The following is a 25,107-nucleotide window of genomic DNA, read 5'->3' as shown; positions in this document are numbered from 1 at the left end:
CATACCTGGCACGCAAAGTACAGAATTTTGCTCAAGGTCTTTTGCCCAACCAGTCATCTGAATCTTTGGAAGATCAATATCCAGTAACACTCCTTAAAGGAAAAAAAAACAACAACAAAACCAGGTTTGTCTGAAAACAAGGTATAGACAAGCTTTTTAAGTCCTAACATTCTTGACCAACAAACTTTCTGAAAACATGTAAAGGAAATGTCTTTGAATAAATAAAAGTTTTACCAACAGTACAAAACCAATATTCCATCATTGCTAAGCATTAACAGATCCCCCAAAAATCTACTTCTCTATGAATCTCTGAAGTCTTGGTTTAATACTTTCATATACGAATTCCACAATTTTCCCAAACATTAATGCTACAAACTCATTAAGTAAAAAACCTCAATCATTTTCAAAGTTTAATGCAGATTTTCACTGATTAAATGGGATATACAGAACTTGAGTTTATATGCACATACTGTTGTTTTCCATCAAATACAATGCATATACATATGTACCCATATATTATAAATATAAACAATCCATCTATTAAACAGCCTTAAACTGAAATTCATACCCAAACAGCACACAAACATGACATTATATGAAGACAGTCTACCTGTAACTGCAAAGAAAAGCTTTCTGGAAATCCAGACAATTTATAAAATGCGTCCTCTCCTTATAAAAGTGATTTTTTTTTTTCTTCCCATCTGCACAGTAGCAAAAAGGCAAATTCCAGTTAAAAAAAAAAAAAGGAAATAAACATATTAACACAAGACATAACTGGTCTTACCTAAGAAAAATAAGGCATGAACGAATCCTCTGGAAGCCAGTCAGGAAATACAGTTCTGTTCATGAAATTCTACCTGAAAAAACAAAGCACGGAAATTTTCAGTATTTTGCTTTAGAAAAGCAGCTTAAGTCACATGCCAGAAATCCATCAATCTTTAGATAATTATTAAAGTCAGGAAAAACTTATGATCACAGTAACTATCTTTCGAACTGAACTCTAAAAATAAAAGTATGAGTGGCTGTACATTCCTGGCTGAAGAAAAACCCACTGGAAAGGAGTGACTGACATACAACACGCATGATCTGTGTTTTTCATGAAGAACTGCAGTCTGCTCTTCTGTCTCCCACTACTTTAATTTTGAAAGACTTAAAGCTAAAACGCCAATTTTAAATTTCTTTAAACTGAGTAATTTATCACACAATATCTCTCAGCCCTTTTACTTTTTTTTCCACATTAAAGTCTTTAGAAGTAGGCTATGCAAAATTAAATAAAACCTCTACTGATAGCAAGGTTATTTTAAAATGGCTTCTGTCATCAGCTTCTCTGAATTTTAAGTCCTAAGTTACTTCATCTCCAAAAAAAATTTTTTTGCCCTTTACAATACAGTTTTAAAGCCTTCAGCTTCTTTAACCTTTAATCAGATCTCGAACTATGCTCTTTTAGCACAAGGAACACTATATTTGCACTACCTCTAACCAACTTTTCTTGTCTTTTGTGAAAAGCCGTAACATTTTATTTCACAGCAATTATATTTATCACCAGCACAACTTCATACTTTAGAAGTATAGAATTATTCTGTAAATATACCATTTTAAAAGATATTTTAATGCTGGATTAAAAGACATAAAAATTCAAACCCCTACACCTTAAATATAAAAAGCCCGCCACAGAACTATTAAATAAAATACATTATGTATTACAAGTAATTTATTTTCTGGACAATTACCTACTATTTTATATTCAGCTGTTGAAAGAAACCAGTAAAACTATTTAAAATTTATCCTCTAATATACTTAAGACAAATCCAGCAGACACCCACCTAAAGCTAGAACTTTCTTTAGGGCAAAGTGTGTATGCCAGAACCTGTTCTACACTGCAGAACTGTTGCTGGGCTTATAAAACCACCATAATCCAAATCTAAATTAGAGACACCAAACACTTTGCAAAAAGGTGACAGAAGTCCAATGGTTGGTGAAACTTGTATTTCAATTTCCAAAAAAAAGGGCTAACGTCAATTGTTGCAATGACAGATTCTTATTTGCAGAGGAAGTACCGAAAAATGTAGATTTACCTCCAACTGCAGTATTTAAAATCGGCACAGAGTTTTATAACCTTGCACAAGCATACAACATTGAAATCCAACAAATACGGCTATACACGACCTCCAATTAAAACTTAAGTTATTAGTATTTACCTCTTGCTCTGCTACAGAGACTTTTTATACATTTAGAATTACAATTTTACCCTTAAATTGATAATTGCTGAACGCGAGCCAACCCAAAACAAACGTCAGCCATTACATTTAAACTTGCATTTTTAAAAAGTCTTGCAATAGGTGTTGTACAACTTCTAAATTACCAGAACACAGAAACGATGATTAAAATGTTATGTGCAGATAAGCAACTGTGAGGTCTCCGAAATAACTATAAACTGAATAAAAACAAACCTGATAACCATAAAATGTTTTTTAAAAGCTTTCAATGCCAGACACAAACTCATCCGTTTCGTTATTGTGTAATTCCTATTTAAGTAACTCTCTTTTCTTTTTGTAGTGTCGTCTAAATCACAACTGTAGTATTTTGCCAACTTTAAACTGTAGACTTGGCATGACCGAGCTGTGTTTTTCTCAAGCTTTTAAGTTTCTATATTGCCGTTTTAACTGCAAAATCAATTTCGCACGTAATTCCCAAGAGTTTTCTTTTAAACTTCTGCACCTGAATTGCTGTGAGTCGATTTCTCTCATTGTTTCATAAAGTACCAATCTGTCTCATCCGCAGCCTGTTTCTCTCTTACTGGTTTACAAAGAGTTAAAAGCCAACACCCCACAAAAAAATCACTCCAAGTTTTATTTTTAAGAGAAAAGGACATGGCGTCTTTGTTCTTAGAAACTACGAAAACATATCCCTAACCGACCAGCGACGGGCAAGTAACACAGACATGGAGCTAAACATTTCAGTGATGCTGTCGTAGAGCCTTCACCTCTCCCCCCTCCCTGCACTGCTGCATTGGAGTTCCAGGCTGATTTGCAGATACCCCCCTCGCAGGCTGCGCTGGGGGAGCGGGTCTGCAGCCCCCCCTGTGCTGGGTGCTGCACAGGGGAGCCAAAACCCGCCGCTGCTCCCCCCGGGGCTGCACCGGGGACGGGGCGTGCGGAGCCCCCCGGCTGCTGCAGGAGAGGGAAGGCAGCGCCCGCAGCCGCCGAGGGTCACCGGGGCTCCCCTTGTCCCGCCGCTGCCCCTCAGCCCAGCCCGGTCTCGGGCACGGGCGGGGGTCCCCGAGGGTACCCGCAGGTCCCCTCAGCGAGCGGCGGGCGGGGAAGGGGGGGGCAGGGGGAGGCAGCGCCCCCTCCCCCTCCCGGCTCCAAGGACATTTTGTTTTTCCTCCCAAGGACAAAGGACAATGAGGAGCCCGAAGACTCCGGCACTTACCCGGCGAAGAGCAGCCCCGCTGGCAGGCACCCGGGGCCCCGAGGACGGGACGCTGCTGCCGGCTCTCCCTGCCCGCGGTCAAGGGCAGCCCCACGCCCGCCCGGCGAGGGAGCGGCGCGGGCAGGGCTCCGCAGCCCGGCGCCATTGCTGCCCGACCGTCGGCAGCCCCGCTCGGCAGCCCAGCTCGCCGCCCTCCGAAGCCCCGGAGCCCACAGAGCGCCGGGCCCGATCTGGCGCCCGGGAGCGGCACCGAGAGCGCTCGCCGGGCGTCCCCGGTGCGAGCGGCGGGGAGAGCGCCGGGAGACGGGCGGGAGGTGCGGCTGCTCCCCGGCCATCTTGTGCCGTGTGTGTGAGGGAGCCTCCGCCGTCTCCTCTCAACTCCTTGCTCCCCTCCCCCCGCACAACATGGCCGCCCGGTCGCTCCTCACTGCGGCGGGGAAGGGGCGGCACCGCGCGCGCGCCCCGCCCCTCCCCGCGCCGCCCCTCCTCGCCCTGGGCTGCGCGCGCGCCGCGCGCCGCTCCCCATTGGCCTCTCCCCGCCCGGGCCCCGCGCGCGCCGCCGCCTCCGCCTCCCATTGGCCCGCGCTGCCCGCCTCGGCCGCCCCCCATTGGCTCCCGCCGCCTCCTCGCGCGCCGGCCGCAGCAGCCGCCCCTCAGGGGGAGGCGGGAGCGGGAGCGGGAGCGGCCGCCGCCCCCTCGCAGCCCCACCTGGCCGGGCCGTCCCACCTGTGCTGCCCCGGCGCAGCCCTGACCCCGCTCGGCCCGGCGCCAGAGATCTCCTCGTGCCCCCGCCTGCCTGCGCTCACACACGGCGGGGTTCAGCCCCCTGAGGTGCTGCTGGCGCCCCTCATCTCGCGGCCCCGTTTGCCGCCATTCCACAAACACCACCTCTGTCACCAGCCCTTGACTGGAGCACAGAGCCAGCAATCCAGTCACCTGCCTGTCTGCCACATCATCCCCCGTTACTGCTGCTCACAAACAGCACAGACGCACAAATAAAACTAGGTATCCTGCTTTTTTCAGTCAACACCATAGAAACTCTCTGGTGTGCCAGCCTCACCAGGATACTGTCTCCTATTTTGACTACAGCCATAGAAACCAATATGGAAAGGCATCCCTCACATTCCTGGTCACTGTCATGAATCCTGTCCCAAGTTATGGTGCTCCTCTGCAAGAAGCATATACAGCAAACACGATAAAACTAATATTTATACACTTCAGCAGTCACTGAATGATATGTGCACCTTTCACCTTCTTTTATTTGCCCAGCTGACTCCATCCATTATAAGCAGAAATAAATTATCTAAGTCTCCCTTTTTCATATTAATGAACCTGGGTAATTACGACAGAATTAATCTAAAAATACTTCAAATTATTATGGAAGGCCTCAGGATCCAGTCTGGCACTTGAGATCATGCAGTTCAACTTTGGTAGCTCTCTCCTGAGTCCTGGAAAAACCACAAGGAAGTGGCCAGCTGAAAAGAATCAATCTCTATCATTTTGAGCCAAGAGATGTATTTCCTTCCAAAATACAGAGAAAAGCTGACCTTGTGTATAGGATAGCAGGGGACATCTACCACTTGTAGGCAGTGGGATAAGGTGTTACCATCCTCAGAGAAGGGATGGTGGTGACTCACACAAAGGTGCCACTGCACGGGAACCTCCAGTCAAGGAATCAGCGGTGCTTTGAAAGAGCCAATGCAGCTTCTCACTGAAAAGGGGCAAAAGGCCTTTTTTATTTCCCTCTCACAAGAAGAATTATTGAAGTTCTGGTCTATGGAGACTATGGATAGCAGAAAGCCTGTTCTGCAACTTCATTCCCATTTAGATTCCTGCAAAAGCCAATCCTCTTGCTCTCAGTGGAACTGCTCCCATATAACTGTAGCTAAAGGTGCTTGCACAGACAGAACCCAGATGCTGTCCTCCTTGGAAAACCACCAGCAGTGAAAAAAGGGGGAAGGATGAGGCAGGATCCTGATGAAAGCAGGGTGCAGCAACAGCACTTCTCCTTATGTCAGCATTTTCAGCCAATCCTGCATGGTAAAACTTCACAGAAAGGACCAAGATTAGAAATTCCATGTACAATTTCCAGCCTTTCTCTTAGTTCTTCCCAAAACACAAGTACGTTTCTAGAAGAATATATGTGTAATCACTTGCAATAACCACATGAAAGGGAGAAAAGAGATCAGGACTTCTAGACATAATTGTGCCTTGTAAGAGTAGTGTGATTCCAGCCAGGAGAGTTTAAGATTATACCTGAACAAGATGTAACCTGTGTGCTCAGACTGTTATCTGATTTTCTCTAACTATACCAGACTGTCTAGTGTAATAGACTGTTCCTCTTCAAAAAAATCCCCCAAACTCTATGTATATTTATAGACAAATGTTTTTGGAAGTCCCTTACCCTATTGCTGCTACATGTAACCAAAAAATTGCTCAAAGTCTGATATCTTCATTAAATATGTGCAGCACTGCTCTTTTGCTTCCTGGACACCAAGACCTGAAGCAGCTCCAAAAAACCTTGCGTGAGTATTCATGACCTTCTCTGTTCCTTGGCCCCAAGTGAGTTGCATGGAGGTGAACACAAGTACAGTCACTCTCAGCAGAGACATGGCTCCCCTCACACAGTTTTGCTGTTCCTTATCAGGAACAGACTGTTTGCATTCTTCTTCCTAATGAAAGAGTGGAACAAAATTCTCATTCCTACTGCCTCTGCAGTTACCCCATTTTTTTCCTTCTAATTTCAGCATTTCTACACTGCAATTTCTTCTGTAAAGTTCATTCCTTCTCTTTCAGATGATATGCTCTCTTCCTTTGTGTATCATTAGATGAAACACTTCAGCTATGTTTTATGAACCACATGTCTGAAAATAATGACACAAGTTAATGTTTCCATTACTAATTTGGGAACTATTTTCTGAGATTGTATCTGTGGCTGGAATTTCAGATGGAGGCACAGAACCTGACTTTCTGATACTCTGTTTTCTTCTAGAACCTTTCTTCCTTCCCCCGGCCCCATGTTATTATCCCTTAGGGAGCATACAAAGGCACACTGTGATCCCCTTCCCCACCTGTCCAACCTGCCCTCTGTACCAGAGGACACCAAAGGATTCCTGAAGCAGTTTATTCTTTGTTATACAGTGTAGACCACAGATCTTGGAGACACAAATATAATGGAAAGGCAAATATTGGACAAAATGGTTGGAAAGGCAAATATTGGACAAAATGGTTAAGTCTTGTATCCGCTTCCTGAAGTAGAAAACTGGAGTCTAAACAAGACTGAGAAAAATCACCAAACCTTTCTCCAAAACTCTCACTTTTCAGAAGAAATCAATGCCAATTTCCTAGGCCCTAGGCCAAACAGAATAGTTTGGATTGCTTGGACAGAGAATATTCAAACAGGATATGGAATGCCCTTTGAGCACAGCAAGCTGTTTGTGGCAGGCATTTAACTTCCTGTGAACTGGGTGTTTATAGAAGTTGTCACTTTGTCCTGAGTCAAGCAAGTGCTCTATTTTCAGATTTTGTACATAACCTGTAACATGTTGGTCAAACAAACAATCTGTTGGGTTTTTTCCCCCTTCTGTTTCCTTCCTCAGTAATTCATTATTAAAATCACAGTAACTGCTCAGGTAGATACAAATTCACCTTCTAAGGTGGAACCACATTCCCTGCATGACTGGTAAAGATGATTACAGTGTATTGATCTCAGCTAAAGCTTTTTGCTAGTGTCACAAGACAAGCAATAAACTCAGCAACAGCAAGGATAAAACTCAGTTCTAGCAATGAAGTCTTTCTGTTCATTCTGCTTCGAGTCTGGAACTGGACTGAAATCCAGACTTTTGCTCCAGCCGGTAATGAATAATTGCAAACACATCGACACATATAAAGAGAACTTTTACATATGCCCTTTTTGTTCATAGGCTTTAACACTGAAAACTGAGGTTATGTTAATATGGGGGGTTTGCTGGCACTTTTATGGGGCTCATGTTCAGAATGAAGAACCTTGTGAGCAGCAAGAAAAAGATTTATTACCATGAATAATTAGAAACAAATTCTTATCAGTGTTATAAACATATGGTAAAAAAAAAAAAAAAAACAAAACTTCAGTCTAAGCCAAACCCCAGTGTTTTTTCAATTTATTCAAAATGAAGCAATTTTAACCAAGATTCAGCTATTCAGCTCTTTCTATTCCTGCTCTCAAAGAAAAATAAAGACAAAATGGAAGTCAGAAATGGATTCAACATATTTTGTGGGATTTAATGGTCTCTCCTAAGCAAATTTTTAACTTGTTGGTCATAATGTATCAAAGAGTCAGTACTGTTACTGACATGTGATCTTGTGGCATGAGCTCAAATTTTAGATCTAAGGGCTCCTTAACATCAGACACACCTCGCTGTTTCAGTTTTGCATGAGTTCCTGTATACAATAAAGCAAATAACAGACCAGCAACTATTGTCTAGTGAGAGGATTAATTATTATGCTTTATATTAACTCCACTAGGGAATATACATACATTTTTCTTGGGAAATCAAATCCACTTTTCTTAAGGAGGTTTGAGACTTGAAGCTCTTCGTTTTTATTACAGATCATCTTCAAACTAACCCTTGTTGCCATCTTAACTGGATATAAGAAATAGAAACCATCTCAGTAAAGGTATTTATGCTGTATTTGGTCTAACACAGCTATTGCCTTAAATGGCAATAGCTTTGAGGTATGAGAAAAGTCAGAAAGATGCAGTAGTCCTTATTTTCATAAAATCTTATCAAAGTTTAAAACTCTAGACTGTTCCAAACTTAAACAATGTGGGTGATTGGATAACAACATGTTTAATTGTTTCTTAAAGTAAACGACTGGAGCTTGGAACAACAAATCTGTTTCTTTACCCCCTTTTTGAGCCCCTGCTTCTTGTGTGCTGTTTTTTCAAGGTCACCTTTTACGTAACAAACTATTCTGCTTGGCTTGGAAAACTTTTATTAGAGGACTGGGACATGGAAGAAAAATACTGACCATTTTACCTGTCTCCACTTAGACACTGGAATTTATAAAAGTGTTAACAAGGTATTACATATCTCCTTACATGAAAAAAATATGATGCAACATTGCTTACTGCTGACATCACCTTTGAAAGCAAATAAGAAACTAAAGTGCACCTTCCCAGGGACTGTAATGCCAGAGGTAAGGCACACCGAGGCAGGTGTTGTGACCTGGCTTACAAACTTGAACTGCTGGAAGCTTGCAGGATTGGAACCACACAAGGATTAGATGTGGTGATAGGGCTTAAAATCACTTTAAAAGGTAGGAGCTGCAAGCAGTGTTCTTTATCTCACCATTCCAGCTGGAAATAAGAGTCTGCAGAGTCATGGGAGTGTTTTGTGGTCACTGTTTTATCAAGAGTTTATTTTTAAAAAACCCCAAAAACATCAGCACAATTAAGAAAGCCTAATCCCATCTTAGATTTCAAAATAGATGTTGTTCTCCCATTTTCCAATATGTTATGGAATTGTTACATAAAGAGTCAGAACATTTTATAACTTTTAAGCCAAATCTTTAGAATATCTGGATTGTAAATGTAGCTGCAAAATTGTATTTTTAGAAGATATAGACAAGGAAATTAATTTTTTGTAAGTTCAGATAATTTGAAGTTCTAACATGATTACTTCCTTATGCACAGTTAAAGCTCATTTCCCAAAGGCGTTTACCTGACCATCTTGAAACTTATTTCCTGATAACAAAAGCCAATAAAGCTTGATTACTTAATTGTTTGAGGAATATGATCAGAAAAGGGAAAATAGGTTTAGCACATATATGTGTTTACACGTCAAAACCGAGGGAAAAAATTTCCAAGTATAAGCTCTAATTTTTATTTTTACTCACTCTCCATTTGAGTTCTAGTAGAGACTTTGGAAAGTTATGATGATGATTGTAACAACAACTGTATTTTCTTGGTAAATCTCCTTGGAGTTTTGGAGGCAAAGGGTTTCATACCAGCCTCGCAAACATGAGGAATTTCACTCAGATTGAACAAGATAAATTACAGCTACTCTAGAATGAAAAGAAAAACAGTCCAGGCCTCCAAAACTGCAAGTATAGAACTGAGATTTTTATTTCAAGCAAGTTTCAAGCCTGTTTCCATAATGATCTTCATTTTCGTCTCCCGTGTGCAGGTAGCACCGTAGGGCATTTATTGATTGCTATATAAAAGTTGACAAAATGATGCATTATTCAGTAAATTGCCACATGCAGGGAAAAGAAACCTTTTTCTCTGAAATCGTACAAGCATATACTTTTTTTTATTTCACAGACAGTATGACAAAGCACTGAATCACCCTGTTGTAATGCATCAGATATACAAAAGAGTAGTAGTTTGTAGTAGCTCAAAACAAACCTCTTCCTATTAGCCAATACTTGCTAGATGTGGAGTCCAATCAATTTTTGCTGTAATGATGCACCAACACACTTGGATTAGAATTCACCTGAACAGAAACAACTCCTGTGTCAGGCTGATGTTTCCCATGAGCTTTTGTATTTTCTTCCTACAGTCAATTCATTATAAAGTGGCTCCTGCCAGCCAGAGTTTTACCAAACTCAAGAGAGCTCATCAGCCTGGGGACTCGAGCAGCTCTGGGCATCAGGCACATAAACTCTGGAACTCCCAGCTTTAACTGTTGCAGACAAGAGATTTTCATGCTGAAACAAATACTCCCCCTCTCTCTGACCAAGCTGTTAAGGGTGACAATCTTGTCTCAGCTTAAAACCATTCACAGTGCACTTTTTTTTTAATAGTCAAAGTTTTGTATTACATGGTGAGCTGTGCCAAAACATAAGCAGCCCTAGAAAACACTATTGGTACAATCCTGACACAAAATTAGGTCAATGGCTTTTTGTGCAATTAAAGCAGCAGAGCAAATACAAGACATCTTAGCTGAGACATGCACAGTGCTTGATCACCACCTGAAAAATCTGACTGCCAGCTTTGTTGCCATTTCACCCAGAGGAAGATCCCAACAAGGTTCTATGTGCCCAAAATAAGATTTATTTTCTTCAAGATTTAATCATGCATCTAACCAGAATCTGCCTCTCTCTACAGATGTGTCTTAAGTGTAGAAACATTTACTTTAATGATGAAACCTGAGATTTTGATCTCTTCTCGTTACTCCAAACACATGGGGCATAAGTTATGTGCCTGTGCCTTTAATTCCCGGCTGAGTAATTACATTTAGGCCCGTGGAACCACTCCAATTATTTCTTGTGTCTAAACCGAATGTTGTCCTAAGGATTTGGAAGCACATGAAGTGAATTTAGGGATGAGCATGTATGGTAGTACTTGGAAAATGCAACTGAAATGAGCTAATCCAGTCTGTAGAAGGGAGAGAAAACCTGAAGCAGAGATCTAAATTTCAAGAGTAAGAGGAAACATGTTGTAGCTTTGCACATACAGATATAATTGCATAACCCTTCCTTTAATTTTCCTCAATACTTATTTTTCTTTCATATTTTTATTAATAATGACAAAAGAAAGAATATAAATTGTGCTAGGCACTTCACCTCCTATTCCTCTCCTTCAGCACGCCTTTAAAACCTTTCCATAAAACAGAATATTGACTATGAAGAGACCAAACGTTAGACAGAAGTAGAAGCAAATAGGTCAACATAAAATGCTTTTAACTGAGAAACTCTCTCAGATTTTCTTGTAATGAGTCACACGTCCTACTGGTATTAACCAATACATTTGAATACTCCAACCTAGGGTGTAAGACTAAGGAAACCATAGAGCACTTTGGGGAAAAAAGTGGGGAGCGTAAGTTCGTACATGTAGGAGCTAAAGGCAAATGCTTGAATAATTTACAATCATAACATGCATGAAAATGAAACACTGTGACTTTAATAACTAGCTTTTTTCTCTCCTCTTAAACTCCAATTATTAGGCTATTGTGCTCCAGGCTAGCATATCAGGTGCTGATAATGAACATTCAGGCAAAGGACTTCTGCTGCACAAACGAAAACTGTTCTGCTCAAAAGATTAATAAAGGATTATTTTCTTGTATATATATATATATATATATATATACACACACTGAACAGAATGAAAATTGTAACCAAAATTGGAATGTTGAAGTCTACTCAAGTGCTGTTAATAATGCAGAATTAGGTTTAGCAGAAAACATAACCTAATTAAGGGGTTCCAAAAGGCACATTAGTATATGCTGGAAAAGGGATTTTTATATATGAAAACTATTTTATGCTTTATATTATCATTATAATGCAGAGTCTTAGACAAACAAACCAAGGATATGCAAGAATGTCACAGTAGAGCTTTTCACTACATTTATTGCTGGTGATCAGTGCACTGCACCGAGGTTATGGTAGAACTGCAGATGGAATGTAACCTTAGCAAAGTAAAAAAGGGCAATCAAGAAAATAATGGTTGTGAGGTGGCAAAGAGGCTTTTCTGCAATAAAGCAATCATCGTCTCAAAGAAATCTTTGCAGGTGACAAGCTTGAAAAGGAACCTTTAGACCCAGAGTGAGGAGATCAAAGACCTTGCAAAATTCAGCTGCATATAACATGGAGGAGTTTTAAATATGACTAATACTCCTTGCAAACCTCGTCGAGATTTGAATACTGGGGCTGAAAGTTTTCAAGTCTTTTGTGAGCAGCTGAAATAACGACGGCTGCTTTCCTGGGAGTCGGCAGCCCCACACCCAAGTGTGCCGCACTGCTGCAGCATTCCCAATCCCACCCCATATTCCCGATTCCTGCAGAGGCTGCAACATTTCCAAACTGAACATTATGGACTGGTCAGCCAGCAATGAGATGCTCATTGATGGGTCAGCAAGGAAAGTGAACAGAGACCCTCGGCACTCATTTTGTAGCTCTTCCTTTAGCAGATGCACTGATCCATCTCTATAACGTGCAGCTTTTCCCAAAGTGCAGAACCTCCAGAACATAATAGTTGTTGAAACTGAACATCAGATCAAAAGCTCCAGGCCTTCAACAACACAATTTCATGAGCTCTGCCTCCTTAAGAAGCCAGGAGAAAAAAATACAGCTACATGAAAAATAAATGAGCAGCTTTTCCTGACTCCGAAACCAGAAAATAATGACATGAAACCAAAATCAAATGCAGCACTATCAGCTGTATTCCCAAATGCCAGCATTAATTCTCGCTCTCCCAGCTCCCACAGACTTGTTAAACAAATGAGCCTGATAATGCGTTTTGCAAGTGAAAGGCCTCAGAGTGGTAAAAAGTCAACTCCCTTACCAAAGGCCCTTAATGAAAATGCTGCAGCTTACTCCAGGAGTTCTGCACTGAAGAGCATCAGCCTGAGCTCACTCCTGCCACAGTTCCTATTTTCTCCTTTGATCAAAAGAGCAGTTCTGCACCACTAGCAATAGTCTGGGCTTTTAGATCAAAACTAGCATCTCAATACCTGCAAGTCAAGTCAGCTCATGTAAATCACAACAGACCAGTCTTGTCTGTGCACAAACCAGTCAGACTTTCTTTTGCAGCAGGAAAAAAATCCTCTATTTAAAACATGCCTGACATACCACATTTTCCCTGCACACCTGGGTTTGGTGTACAGCCACGTTGTCATCCTGGTTATCCTCCTTACACCCTCCGTGGCACTTTTGGAACCAGGTACACCTCTAAGATTTTGTGTCTCCTGGACAGAGACCTGATTTTGCTTGCAGACTCTGATACCCTCAGGAGAACTTTTCCCCTTTTCCCTGCTTGTCATTACTTTTTCCCTTCAAGTTTATAAAAACGAGAGCCTTAGGACTGAACGAGGGTGAAGGCGGGATGAATAACCCTCTTGCCTCAAACCAAGGAGAAAACCCTTAAAACACAAACTGCACGAACACAACATGTCTCCTCCCGCTGCACTAACGCCGCCTCACGAAATGGCGCCTGCCTCTGCAGACAGCTTAAAAACGCCCACGGCTCCTCGGGAAAACAGAAATGAAACTTATTTTTGTTTGCTTGTTTTTTCCCCGCAAAGCTTTTATTTTTCTCTCTTCACATTCAGCCCCGAGAGCCCTCCGCAAAGCCGAAACGCTGTGGGGAATGTTCTCCTTCGCGTTCCCCTCGGCTTTGGGAGCCCCCCGGCGCTGCTCCCCACGCAGCCGCGGGGCTGTGGGCTCCAGCCCCTGCACACTGTGAAATAAATGTGCCGATTCAGCCGCTATCGCCGCGATCTTGCCTTTCCAGAATTTTCTCCCTCCGCTTCCCAAATATAAAAGGAGTTTTTGTGCTGAACACGGTGACGGGCTCGGCGCAGGGCGCCATGTGGTATTTGGTTTCTCTACAGTACATGTTTTTATAATGAAGGGGGAAGGGAAGGAAGGGAACTGCTCCTACCAGCATGCCAATAATCTGTTGCAAAGGGCTGGAGCGCTCAGAGCCAATTAGTGCTCCAGTTAACCATTTAACTGCGGAAACAAAGCCAGGCAGGCCGCGGGATTCCAGGCAGAAAAGGCGGTGTGGGCTCCCAGGGCATCGTGTTCGTACACATTTTTTCATATATGCATTTTTTTCTATACTCTAGTAATAAATACTTTCGACAGACAAGCTGGCCACTGCAACTCCCTTAGATCACAGCAATGGTGGGACAGCTGTATCCTGCACACTCACACCGCAGTTTTCATAAAAGCTGGATGTGTTTCAGGATCAGTGCTAGCCTGTGGTGGACCGATGAAAGCCACCCACAGGAGGTGCATTTCCGATATGGATATCAGGGCCCTGCCACAGGAACAGCAAATCCGTGCTGTCCGTGGCGGGCTGGGAAGGGTCAGAGTGCTGCTCTGCCCAAGAATGTGTCACTGCAACATCTCCTGGCGACGCTGCTGTGCGTGGAAAAACACCCTAAGGTGCCACAAACCCTAGGAAAGCATTGGCAGAGCCTGTCTCCCTTTAAAAGTGATGTCTCCATCATCCAGACAGCACTACCCTGCACCAGTCTTGTTTTTTCAACCTCTTAACCGTATCAGAAAAAGACCACCCCCCCCCAAAAAAAATACAAAACGTTATTTTTATATTCTGCAGTAAAGCCTGAGGCCGGCCAGCTCAGGAATTGTTGTGTGCAACTGAACAAGGCAGGGAAGAAGACACAGAGGGAATTCTCAGCCTCTGGCTTTTTCTCTGGGGACAAGTCAGAACATTGCCAGAGAGCACAGACAAATTAGTCCTAATGCACAGCAACAGTAACCTGCTCCTGCTCGACCCAGCGGGTCAGTAAACCTATTTTTGTCCTCCTTTTTTATCCCATGACGTACCAACGACTATTGGATCAGACTCCCAGGGATGCCAGGAGGACCAGCAGAGTTTGTACATCTCAATGAAATGCCCAGGGTGCCAAAAGCTGGTTCTGCACCCCAGCTCAGCAGTCCTGGCAAGAAGCAGGCTTTACTTGCTTGGGAAGGGCTGCTGCAGGTCTGCTCCCACCCAAGCAAGCTCTGCAGTGCACATGAAAGGCATATTCGAACATCACTGCCTTCCCTAAAAGATGAGGTCAAATTTCCCTAGTCGCCATGGAGAAAGTGCAGTGCCCCTGAAAGTTGCAGGTTGCCCGCCTGAAGTGCAGTACCAAGGTTGACACTGTAACACATCCCACTTTTAAACGCTAGGAAGGATCCGACAAAACTTCACATTTAAATTAACAACACTGGGGACCAGGGGGAGGAAACATATGGGTAAGAAACCAGCAGATTATTTAGGCAAGTGAGCTGTCAGAGCACAGGCAATACAAAAGCTCCCTTGTTCCTGCTGCCTCCCACAGCTGCATTCACTAAATATATCCCGGGCTGAGAGCTGCATTTCTCCTCCCCTTCCTCAGCCCAATCGCGTTTGCACAAACACCACCCAGGTCCCTTGGGACAGGCAGTGAGGCAGCAGCGATGCCCTAGTTACAGACGGCATGAACGACACGAGTGACTAATCGTGTCTGCAACAGGGTGAAATTGTTACATCCACACCTTTTTTTTGGAAAGGGAGGCCATGGATCTGATCCATATTTAACTTAAACCCAGGGTTGTTTGTACTCTATAAGGATACACCCCATTTGTGTGACAGAATCAGTGACTGGAAGTTATTTCCATCAGTTGATTTTCAATAGTTTATGGAGAGGGAAAAAAAAAAAAAAGTAGAAGAATAGCCACCTCTGCTAAAAAACAATTAACTGAATCCACCTCCTGGCAGATGTGGAGGAGAGCAATGCTCCTGGGGACTGGCTGTCCCCCAGAGAGTTGTACCCAGTTTTACCTTCCATCAAGTCTCTGTGGTGTATTGACTGATCATACATACATTTGGGGCGGGGGAAAATATGATTGAATTTCCATAGGACTGAGGTGCTTCCCCACCCCACTGACCTCCATCTGGCTCCTTGCATTTCCCCCATGCACACTTTGCATGCTTTAACCTCAAGGACACGTCCTTTGGCCCGGCACAACAGAACCTTGGTTCCAACCGCAGCCTTGAGACACTGCTGCAATCACAGCAAGAGGGAAGAGCTGCCTCTTCTCATATAGCACATTCTACAATAGATCAAATTGTGGCAGGGGAAAAAAAAGTCATCTTGGTGTCTTTCCTCACTTCCAAGCTGTGAACCAGCAGGGATTTTGACCCTCCTTGGTCTCTGCTTCTTCCTTTCCTCACAGTTCCCCATTTCTTCAACACCTCCAGTTCCACTAGCAGTGAAGCAAATTTGACAGAATCTGGTCAATTTTTCAAGCTTTCTCATTTTAAGAAGTCAGTGGGAGCACACTATCTTGCAATCAAACCTCACAGGAGGGAGAATTAAGTATCTCATGCGTGACCTTAATCCGTAGGATTTCACAGAGAGTTTCTCTTGTAATCTCAGTACCCGGTGCTTATTATGCATTCAAAACATATCTGTAGCCCCGGAACATTTTGCGACAAAAAGACCTCAAATTCATTTTGATATAATTATGCAGTCATACCAGTCACATGCTTGCTATGGAATAAATATAAATACTGGGCTTTTGGGAATAACTTGCAGATTTACAATGTAAAACAAAACAAAACAAAACAAAATAAAACCTAAAAAAAAAGAGAAACCAAGAATGAAACCATCTATTATATATGGAAAGAAACATCAGGTTTAGATGTCAAATTGCAGTTGAGGAAGATGGCACAATTATGTATGAAGTCTTTTATATATTTTTTTTTCGATCTGCAAAACATAAAAGAAAGAACTGAAACTGATATTTAAGCACCTCCATAAAGTAAGGACTTAATTTTCTAAAGTAGGAATATCATTTAAGGCATTTTGAAACCAGATAATTCATTCACAAAATGGCCACAGGTTCCTAAGTTTAAATCGCTGAAAGCTAGAAAAGTTAGAAAACTGTCCTCTGGGTTTTGTGTCTTTCTAGCACATTTTTTTCCTTTCTCTGCTTTTCTTGCCTTCCTGAAACAAAATGACCTGAAAGGCTGTTCTAATTTTGTCGTTGGAAATTGCCTCTTTTAATTAGCGCCGTTGCTGTTCAAGAGCCACACCCCGCTGCACTGGTGGTGCTGGAAACCAGCCCCGCTGGCTGGGGACCGGCTGGGGGTTTGCCTGCTCTCATCTCTGATCTAAAGCCTTCAGGATCCTAGGGATTTTGGACCACTCGCGGGAGGATGTAGTCCCATCCCTGTGCTTTTAAGAAGGGAATACAAAACGTGAAAGCAGATGTTAAGCCTGAGCCCCAGCGTAGCCACGGGAGCGTGAGTTACCTTCAACAGCACTGCAGTTCTAAAAGCAAACAAAGGCATAAGGAGTTGGGATGGAAGGTTTCATTCCTCAAAGAAGGCGGTGACTCACCCACATTCCTAGCTGCACAAACAGGGGACGAAAACCCTCCTCTGTGGATCCTCCACATTTTCCTGTGTGGAGCAAATCCCAAGCAAAGGCGGCTGTGGTTGTGTTTTGTACAGCACAGGGAAAAGGTTTATTTTGGAAAGGGACCCTCTTTTGCACACCTCTCTGTTTATGTGCCTTCTTGAAAAAATAGAGTTCCCAAGTACTGCTTTTCACTTCTGAAAACACACTGAAAAGGAAAAGGGCTACTACTAACAACCGGTTTTTAAGAGCCAAACCCAGCTTTTCTCAGATACGTTTTTTTAATACTAAGAGGGAGTAGTTTACTTTAAAAAATACAAACAAAGGAAAACCAATCCAAGGACAGATAAAACAAGTCAAAAAGTTCAGTGAGCAGAGAGCCAAGCAGTGTGTAACATGGATAAGGTGCTGTTTCTAACCATCAACTTACCCATATGGGAAAGTTTGACCTTGGGATGTTGAAACTCACCCTCCCAAACGTCTGCTCAGTCGTTCCCATCAAACAAGGCACACTTGGATGGAGGACAAGAGTATTCCAGGTGATGGATGGCATGTAGCCAAGCTTCTGAACATGCCCTGCTCCACCCTTCCTGCATGGCTCTCCCGGAGGTGGGGAACGCTGTGCAGGTCCCAGATGGTCGGGGCATCAACCGAGCTGCTGGGTGGCAGCAACAGAGCCCTCAGCAGCAGGGATGTGGAGGAAGTGGTGGAAAGTCTGAGTGTGAGGAAACAGGACCAAAAAGCGCAGAAAACAGAGAACGTTGCTAATTTGCGAGAGAAACTACAGGAAACCAACATCTCTTAACTGTAAACCTCAGAGAGGTTGTGGTTAGGAGACACAGGTGTCAGGGTGACAGGGCTGCAGGGAGGGCTGTGCCTGTGCCCAGGAGAGATACCTCAAAGCCACCATCCAAGTGGAGCTCCCCAGGGAGTGGGGCTGGGTAGGTGGTCCCCTGTGTAGCTGTGCCAGGGCTCTCTTGGATGAGGTTTGTTCATCTGTGCAATGCAGGATCCAGAACGCCAGCACAAAATTCCCCTCCATGAAGCCAAATTAAAGCTGATGCTCAGTGTGTTCTACTTTATACCAAATTTTTCTATTCTCAGGTTTCCAGTGGTAGACAGACAAGACACCCCAAAGTCATCTTCATTCATTCCTCCTGGGGAGCAGCTCCTGAGGGTTCCTGGAGCTGCTGCAGAAGGGAAGTGGCAGCATTACCTAAGTGGGGGGGGCTTGTGGGGTGCCACACTTGTTTGTGTGACAATTACCAGTGTAGTTTCTCTGCTGATGCTGGGAGAGACCTTGGCTCCATGGGCTGCTAGCAGGAACACAGAACGCTTGTTAACGACAAGTATCAAGCCTCAAACAGATAAAATAAGCTGTCCTGGAGCTGAAGCCATCATGGAAATGCCTGTTGCACTGACGCTGCTGCCATATTTAAAGCTAAGCCTAGCAAATAGGAGCAGCACACAGACCTGCTCCTCCTGCTGCTGCAGGTTCTGCTGGTGGCATTTGAAATATTTTAGGTATTTCAGACTACTCTCCTGTCAGAGCTCCAGAGCTTAGATTAAAAAAAAAAAAAAAAAATAACCTGCTTATCAACTTGCAGAACAACAGCGATCCGTCTGGTTCATTAGACGGAAAGAACAAGAGCGGGGGAGGATTTTGCCGACAGTATTTCTACCTCGATTAAGTGACTGTTACGATCAGAGCAACAGCAAACAAACATCACGAGCTCATTACAAGATATTTCCTTGCGCAAAGGAAGAGAAACCGCCACAAGAGATGGACTCCATGCATATTAATTTATTATTATTATTATTATTATTATTATTATTATTATTACTACAACTAGTGAGCATTTTGGCTGGCTCGTGCTGTTTGGAAAGCCGAGTTCTGCCAGGCTGCTTGAGAAAAGCAGCATTTGTCCCCAGCTTTCGGCATGAAAACACGGCTCAAATCCCTGCTCGGGAACAAAGGTGCTTCCCAGGAGCCTGGCGCGCTGCCGGCATGCCGAGCGTAGCCAGGCAACCACAGCCGGATCGGGGCTTGCGCCTCGCCCGCGATGCTCAGCCTGCACAAACAATTCCTGCCACGTAGGCAGGACCGCGCAGGGTAATGGAAAATTACTGCAGGCTTTTTCTTAAAGGGCGAGCACGGCCGCTGGCGGAGAAGGCAGAGGCGCGTCCCCGTGCGCGGCGCGCCCCAGGGCCAGCCTGTGCTCCCCGCAGTGCGCCACCGCGCCGGGACATTAATACACTGAAATGCCATTTGCATGCTATTCCAGCCGGCTGAGGGGATCAGGAGCGTAAAGCAGCGAGCGGAGCTGCGAGGGAAAGGGGGAGCAGAGAAGCCGGAGATGAACAACCGAGGGCTGCCGTTCTCGAGATGCTCTCGACGCGGCTCCAACACGGCAACCTTAGCGCAGTTCGTAGGGGCTGATGCCAAAATAACCCTCCTGGTGCCAAAATAACCCTCCTGCGCTTGGCAACCGCAGTGTTTTAACTGCCCGGCACATTCCTGCAAGGCTGCAGGAAGAAAAGAAAAAACCCCTTAAATAAGGAGCAAATTTTGATAGCGGTTATGCTGCTATCAGGACAACAGCAATTAAAAAAAAAAAAAAAATCATGGCCATGTTTACCTCCATTTCTGGTGTAAAAGAGAATTTAGTTGATAAGGTAGCATTGTGCTTACCTAGCTTTTAATACCAAGCTAAAAAAACCCGCAAATAGCTACAGGAGCAATAATCAGCCAGTTCGAGCCACTGCACCTCTGAAAATCAGAGATACGCAGACTTACTGGTTGGGCGGGGCAGGATCTGCCCGCCGAGCGCGCAGCAGCTGCCCAAAGACGGCAGAGATGGCACAGCACCAAACGGTGCTCTTCCCAGCCTTCCGAAGTAGCTCCTGTATCCCTTACACATTTAATTTCGTCTCCTGCAGGAGCAGACCACACTGCCTGTTCTTGGGGTACCTATGGGGAGCTGTGCCCAGCCTGTAGCAAAACGCAGACCTGCTGCTCTTGCTTTTACCTTTGTGCTCACGGCATGCAGCTCCTGGTGTGGCTCAGGATCACAGATGTTGCATGCCAGACTGGTTCTAGGTCACCTCCTGTAACAACAGTGCTTTTGTTCTTCCCTATCTTCATGTATTAACTCGCTTGTTTTTTCTCAGATAAGCACTGTTTAAAGCCTCAACCCAAATCTTTTTTCACTCTGTTGTAGCCAGCAAATGAAAACAAAGCCCCTGCACCAAGTTAGGGGACTACTTTGTAATAGAAACTTCCTCTCCCTTAAATAGAAACCTTTGTTGTGAAGCTTTTCATTGCAAGCTCCACAGGGAAAGTCATTATATTTAATAGAGGTTGACCTCATTTTGTAGTCCTCAATATTAAACCTTATAAGAGGGAAACGTAATTAGAACCGGTAAGTTCTCAACAAAGATACACAGTAATTGTTGCTGTTTGCTTCTTACCTACGGATTAATTTAATATGGTTTGGAAAGAGTAACTTGAAACAGCTTATGGCAGATAAGTGAACTCAAAGTAAAATGCAAAGATCTGGTTTCCAAGAAGCTTTTTACAAGCTGTACAGAGAAGTGAAATAAAACCCTCCAGCAGCACACAAGGCTTCCTGCAGAGCCTCCCTGGAATAGCTGCAAACCTGCATTAGTGAAAGCTAATCTTGGTTGGAGGCTGGGGTTACATAAAGATATCTTGCATAGAGAACCCGTGGTCAGGCATGGACCTGCCTGTGTGGCAGCCTCTGCTCGGCTGGAGGGAACTGAGGGAATTTTCTGCTGCATTTCCAAGGCTGTGCTCTGAGACAAAAAGCAAAAGGGGTTTCATCTCAGTCAACACAGACAAGGGAGGGAATGCAAAGGTGCCCCGGCTTTGTTAGGTTTGCTAATGCAACCTGGGTTTCCACACAGTGGACACTGTTGTAACAGCATAATGGGTAAGCACAGCATTGGGCACCACTAAATAAACAAACACATTTTCCACAGAAAGGGAGGCAAGGCAGTGAACGATATGCTGCACTGTGCCAGTCCTCACCAAGCAGAACCCTGTGTTGGGGCTCTTCACCTTAATGTGGTTGGAGTTTAAAACATATCTTCACAGCCTGCTTTTCAAGTAACCCCATCACTTTTCCAAACGACAGAAGTTTGCCTGAAATACACATTTTCAATTCGTTTTCCCAGCTCTTGTGATAGCCCCACTGCTCTCCCACCTCCTGAGCATCCCTTGCATTCCCAGTGCTCTGAGTCCTGCTGGCAAAGTGTCACCTTCCTGCTGAAACACTCATTATGTAAAAAGAACAATTTCTTGTTAAAAGGCCCAGGCTCCCTTAAATTTTCTTTTAGATTCTGTGGTTTGCACGAATATTTCTGCTTCAGCAACCCTGAGAACTTCCTGATTTCTGCACAGCTCTCCTCTCTGCGAAGAGCTGACTGCTTTAAACTCAGTTTTGGACTTGCTTTCATGAAAAATCAGATAAATGGTGGTGTCCCCAGCTGAAGCACTTTCACATGGTGTTAAACAGCAGCTTCTTTTCTGTAGCCCAGCTCTCCAGGGTCAGTGCTGTGTGGGGCAGGGTGGTTGCTGCCCACACCTGCAGTGGTTTTGCTCTGCCATGTGGTTTGTGGCACAATATGTGTTCCAATGGGAGGAAAGAGAAAGGCAGCTCCTCCAAAAACATCACCAGAAACCCAAAAGCCCAAAGCATGGTGTCTTAAAGCACCCAACCTTTTGTTTCTCCTCCCTGGGAACAGATTTCCACACAAGCAAAAGGGATCACAGTCATGATAGATATGTGAGGAAGCCAAGAGTGGGACCACAGCAGTGGGACAGTCCTGGATGGGTGGGCTGTGGGGCTGGGAGAACATTTTGTGGCCAGCAGCTCTCCTTGTGGACAGGACATGGCATAGATAAGACACCTTTACCCTCCCACAGTACTTTGCCTCCACCCTCAGCAAGGCCAGGGCTATTCTGGTTTAGCTGGTTTTTCCTGCCTCCTATTTTAGATGTAGAGTGTTATTAAATCACACCCAACAATTCCCACCACACCTCAAGCAATTAACCCTATCCCATGGCTGCTGGGGAAGCCCTGGACAATGTCCTGGGAATCCCATAAAGCTGAGAGCAATTTTGCCACCCCATTCAGCGTGAGGAAGGTTGGGTTTTTTGCGTTTATTTTTGGAGCAGTAAGTTATTTTCAAAGAGCCTTTCTGTCAGGCTTAGCCGTGTATGAGCTGCCAAGCGAGCTCTGTGGGCACCATTAGCTGGGCTGCCCTGTGCTGAAGTGATGTCAGCACTTCCATTACAGCACCTTTCCCCTGCTCCAGCCCCCTTTTAAGTGGAACATAAAAATCCAGTTCTGGCAGAAACACTCGGGCCAACAAGGAAAACAATCAGCACTTTAACCTGATCCTTGCTAAACGTATCTGGCTGGGTGGAGAAAGCAGGGATTTAAAATATATTTCTCCCTCCCACGCTTAAATCATGAATTTTAAAATCCAGCTGTACTGCACTCAAATTACTCACGGAGAATTTTTTTTTAGGTTGATTTTTTTTTTTGGTAACTTACCCGCGGTAAATGGAGAAGTGATCCTTTCCCTCCTCGGCCTCTTTGTAAGGCACTTGATTAAAAGTTTCCATTGTCAGTCCTGCTAATGAATGCCACAGCTAATAGTCATTTTAATTGGGCACAAAGCCATTGTAGTGCTAAGGGAAGGGGCGGATGTCCTTCTCACCACCCTTGGTGACACACAGCCACCCAGGGTGCTGGGCAGGAATTAATTCAGCTGACGACTCACCAGGAGCTTCCAGCCAGCTCAGCCCTGGTAGAAACCACCCGACAGCAGAGCAGGGGCACTGCTGGGTTGGGACACGGCAGATGGGGCTGGAGGGAAGCAGGAGTGCTCATAGAACATGTTTTTTAATAGCTGGCTTCTAGATCAGCTGCTGCTCAAGTACAAAGCAGCCCCTTCTCTTGTGTAGACACTCACTATTGAGTGGCCATGCTGTCAGCCAGACTGATGGATTCATCCAGGCTCAAACTCCATCTTTTTCCTTTTTTCTTGACTTTTCAGCTGGATCAGTTCCATGAGCACAAGAGCCAGCACACACAGAGTGGAGATAGGGGGCTGAGACAGAGAAGTGCAAGATGCCTGCAGCCAGCAGCACCAAGGACTTGGGGAAGTTTGTCTCTGAACCACAGCGTGTGCACCATGACATCAGCAGGCAAGGAGAAAGAGCCCATGGCCTTCTCTGCACTGCCACCCCAGATGTTAGAGGAACTGCAGGAAGATGACCTGTAAGAGGGAGCTTACCAACCCTTTCACTCTTACAGAGAAGTTTCTCCATTTCTGGTTTCAATATTTTTACATTTTCTAAGCTCAGCATGTATTCCTGTGTTACCCTAGAAAAGGCAAAGCCTGGAAACAGGTCATACTCCAGCCAAGAGGAGCTTGGTCTGGTGTGACAACATCTGCAGCTCCAGACTTGCTGAGGATGTTTGGGAGATGCAGAAGGTAGAGGTTCTGTGGAGTAAGGCAAGACAGCAGCCAGCCCAGCCCAGCCCTGCCATCCTGCTTTCCTGGGGAGGGAGTGCTGTGCTGCACGTTCTGGCAGTGCCTGCTAAAACACTTGAAGCTCCAGTGGCACATCCAGCTGCCCCTGAAAGACATGTTTTAGAGCTGAAGAGAAGTTTCTGTGTGTCTCCTGAAAGCTCCTTCTCCCACTGACCCCCCAGACAGTGGGGGTAGGAGGGCTGTGAGCGTGGCCATCTGCCATGCTGCTGGAGGCAGCTTTCTTTCAGCCCGCTCATTAGTGTGCGTGTCATCTCACCACACTCTCTGCCTGCTGTGGGGAGCGATTCTTTTTCACAGTGGAGTTCAGCAATGCAGGACAGAGATTTACAGGAAATGAGGCTTTACTTCCTGCTCATGGAGAACCATGTCCCATTTGTCTGATTAATTCTGGAGGAATATGCTAACGGGTGCACATTCCACTGCAGGACACACATCATGCCAAACTGCCACCCCTGAGAACGCTTGAAAGGGGACACTGGTATTTTGGCTGCTGTGCTCCATCTCAAGCCCCCAGCAGGCTGGGTCAAACATTGGTATCCCACTGTTACCCTGCTGTCAGCATGGCTGTAGTTTCCCCTGTACCACCTGCTGCAGTGCAAGGGGCATTTGGCAAAGCTTTGCTATGACTTGCACCTGGCTAGAATTCCAGCTCCCCAGGGAAGAATGACACATTATCCCAAGTAAACAAAAACCCTTTCATGGAGAAATGAATGTCAATACCAAAGGTGGGTGAGAGATTAAAGTAGTGCTTAGAGGACACTGGGTTTCCCTGGGGACTTTGATTTCGCCTCTGATGCTGTGGTTTTACTGGAATTTATTCCTGTTAAATATGTACCTAATGAGACCAGTGACCTCCTGGGAGAGTTGCATCAGTTTTCATTGCAGCTGTTCCAGCTTCTCTTAGGGTTTCCATTAAAGAACTGGTTAATATGAGGCCCACTGGTCCCATTTTCTTCTTCTAGCTGGGTCTGGGACTGCTCCAGCCCCTAAACATTAACCTGCTGCTGGCTGGGAGATTTGCACAGGCAGGTCCAGAACTCAGTCCTGTTGTCACTGTGAAAAGCTGAGGTCCCCTGTGAGCCTCATTGACGTAACTATGAAACAGAGAGAGATTAAATCAGTCCTGAAATGTCATTTCTCTGCCTGAACTTTGTGCCCAGAGCTGAGAGGTGAATATGGCTCTGCTATACTGAGAAATAAAACAAACCCCCATCTGTTTATGAGATTGAAATGTAAGCCATGG

At 44.6% G+C, this 25,107-nt stretch overlaps 1 protein-coding gene across 12 annotated transcripts in view; it reads right to left on the bottom strand.

Annotated features, from left to right (window-relative positions):
- The window catches only part of CHD2 (chromodomain helicase DNA binding protein 2), an 89,650-nt gene extending 66,655 nt beyond the window's left edge, over positions 1 to 22,995 (bottom strand). For 3 of the 12 annotated variants that reach the window (XM_056500217.1, XM_056500216.1, XM_056500227.1), the window contains exons 1-3: positions 3,433 to 3,874; positions 785 to 857; positions 6 to 92 (exon numbers count right to left, since the gene is read on the bottom strand). The gene's annotated coding sequence lies outside the window, so the exon portion shown is untranslated. The other 9 variants (XM_056500224.1, XM_056500225.1, XM_056500219.1 and 6 more) reach the window with 9 other exon arrangements.
- Positions 22,996 to 25,107: the final 2,112 nt, after the last annotated feature.

The sequence above is a fragment of the Oenanthe melanoleuca genome, chromosome 10 (genome assembly GCF_029582105.1).
Source record: "Oenanthe melanoleuca isolate GR-GAL-2019-014 chromosome 10, OMel1.0, whole genome shotgun sequence".
NCBI lineage: Eukaryota > Metazoa > Chordata > Aves > Passeriformes > Muscicapidae > Oenanthe > Oenanthe melanoleuca.
This window is presented reverse-complemented; position numbering and strand designations above follow the sequence as displayed.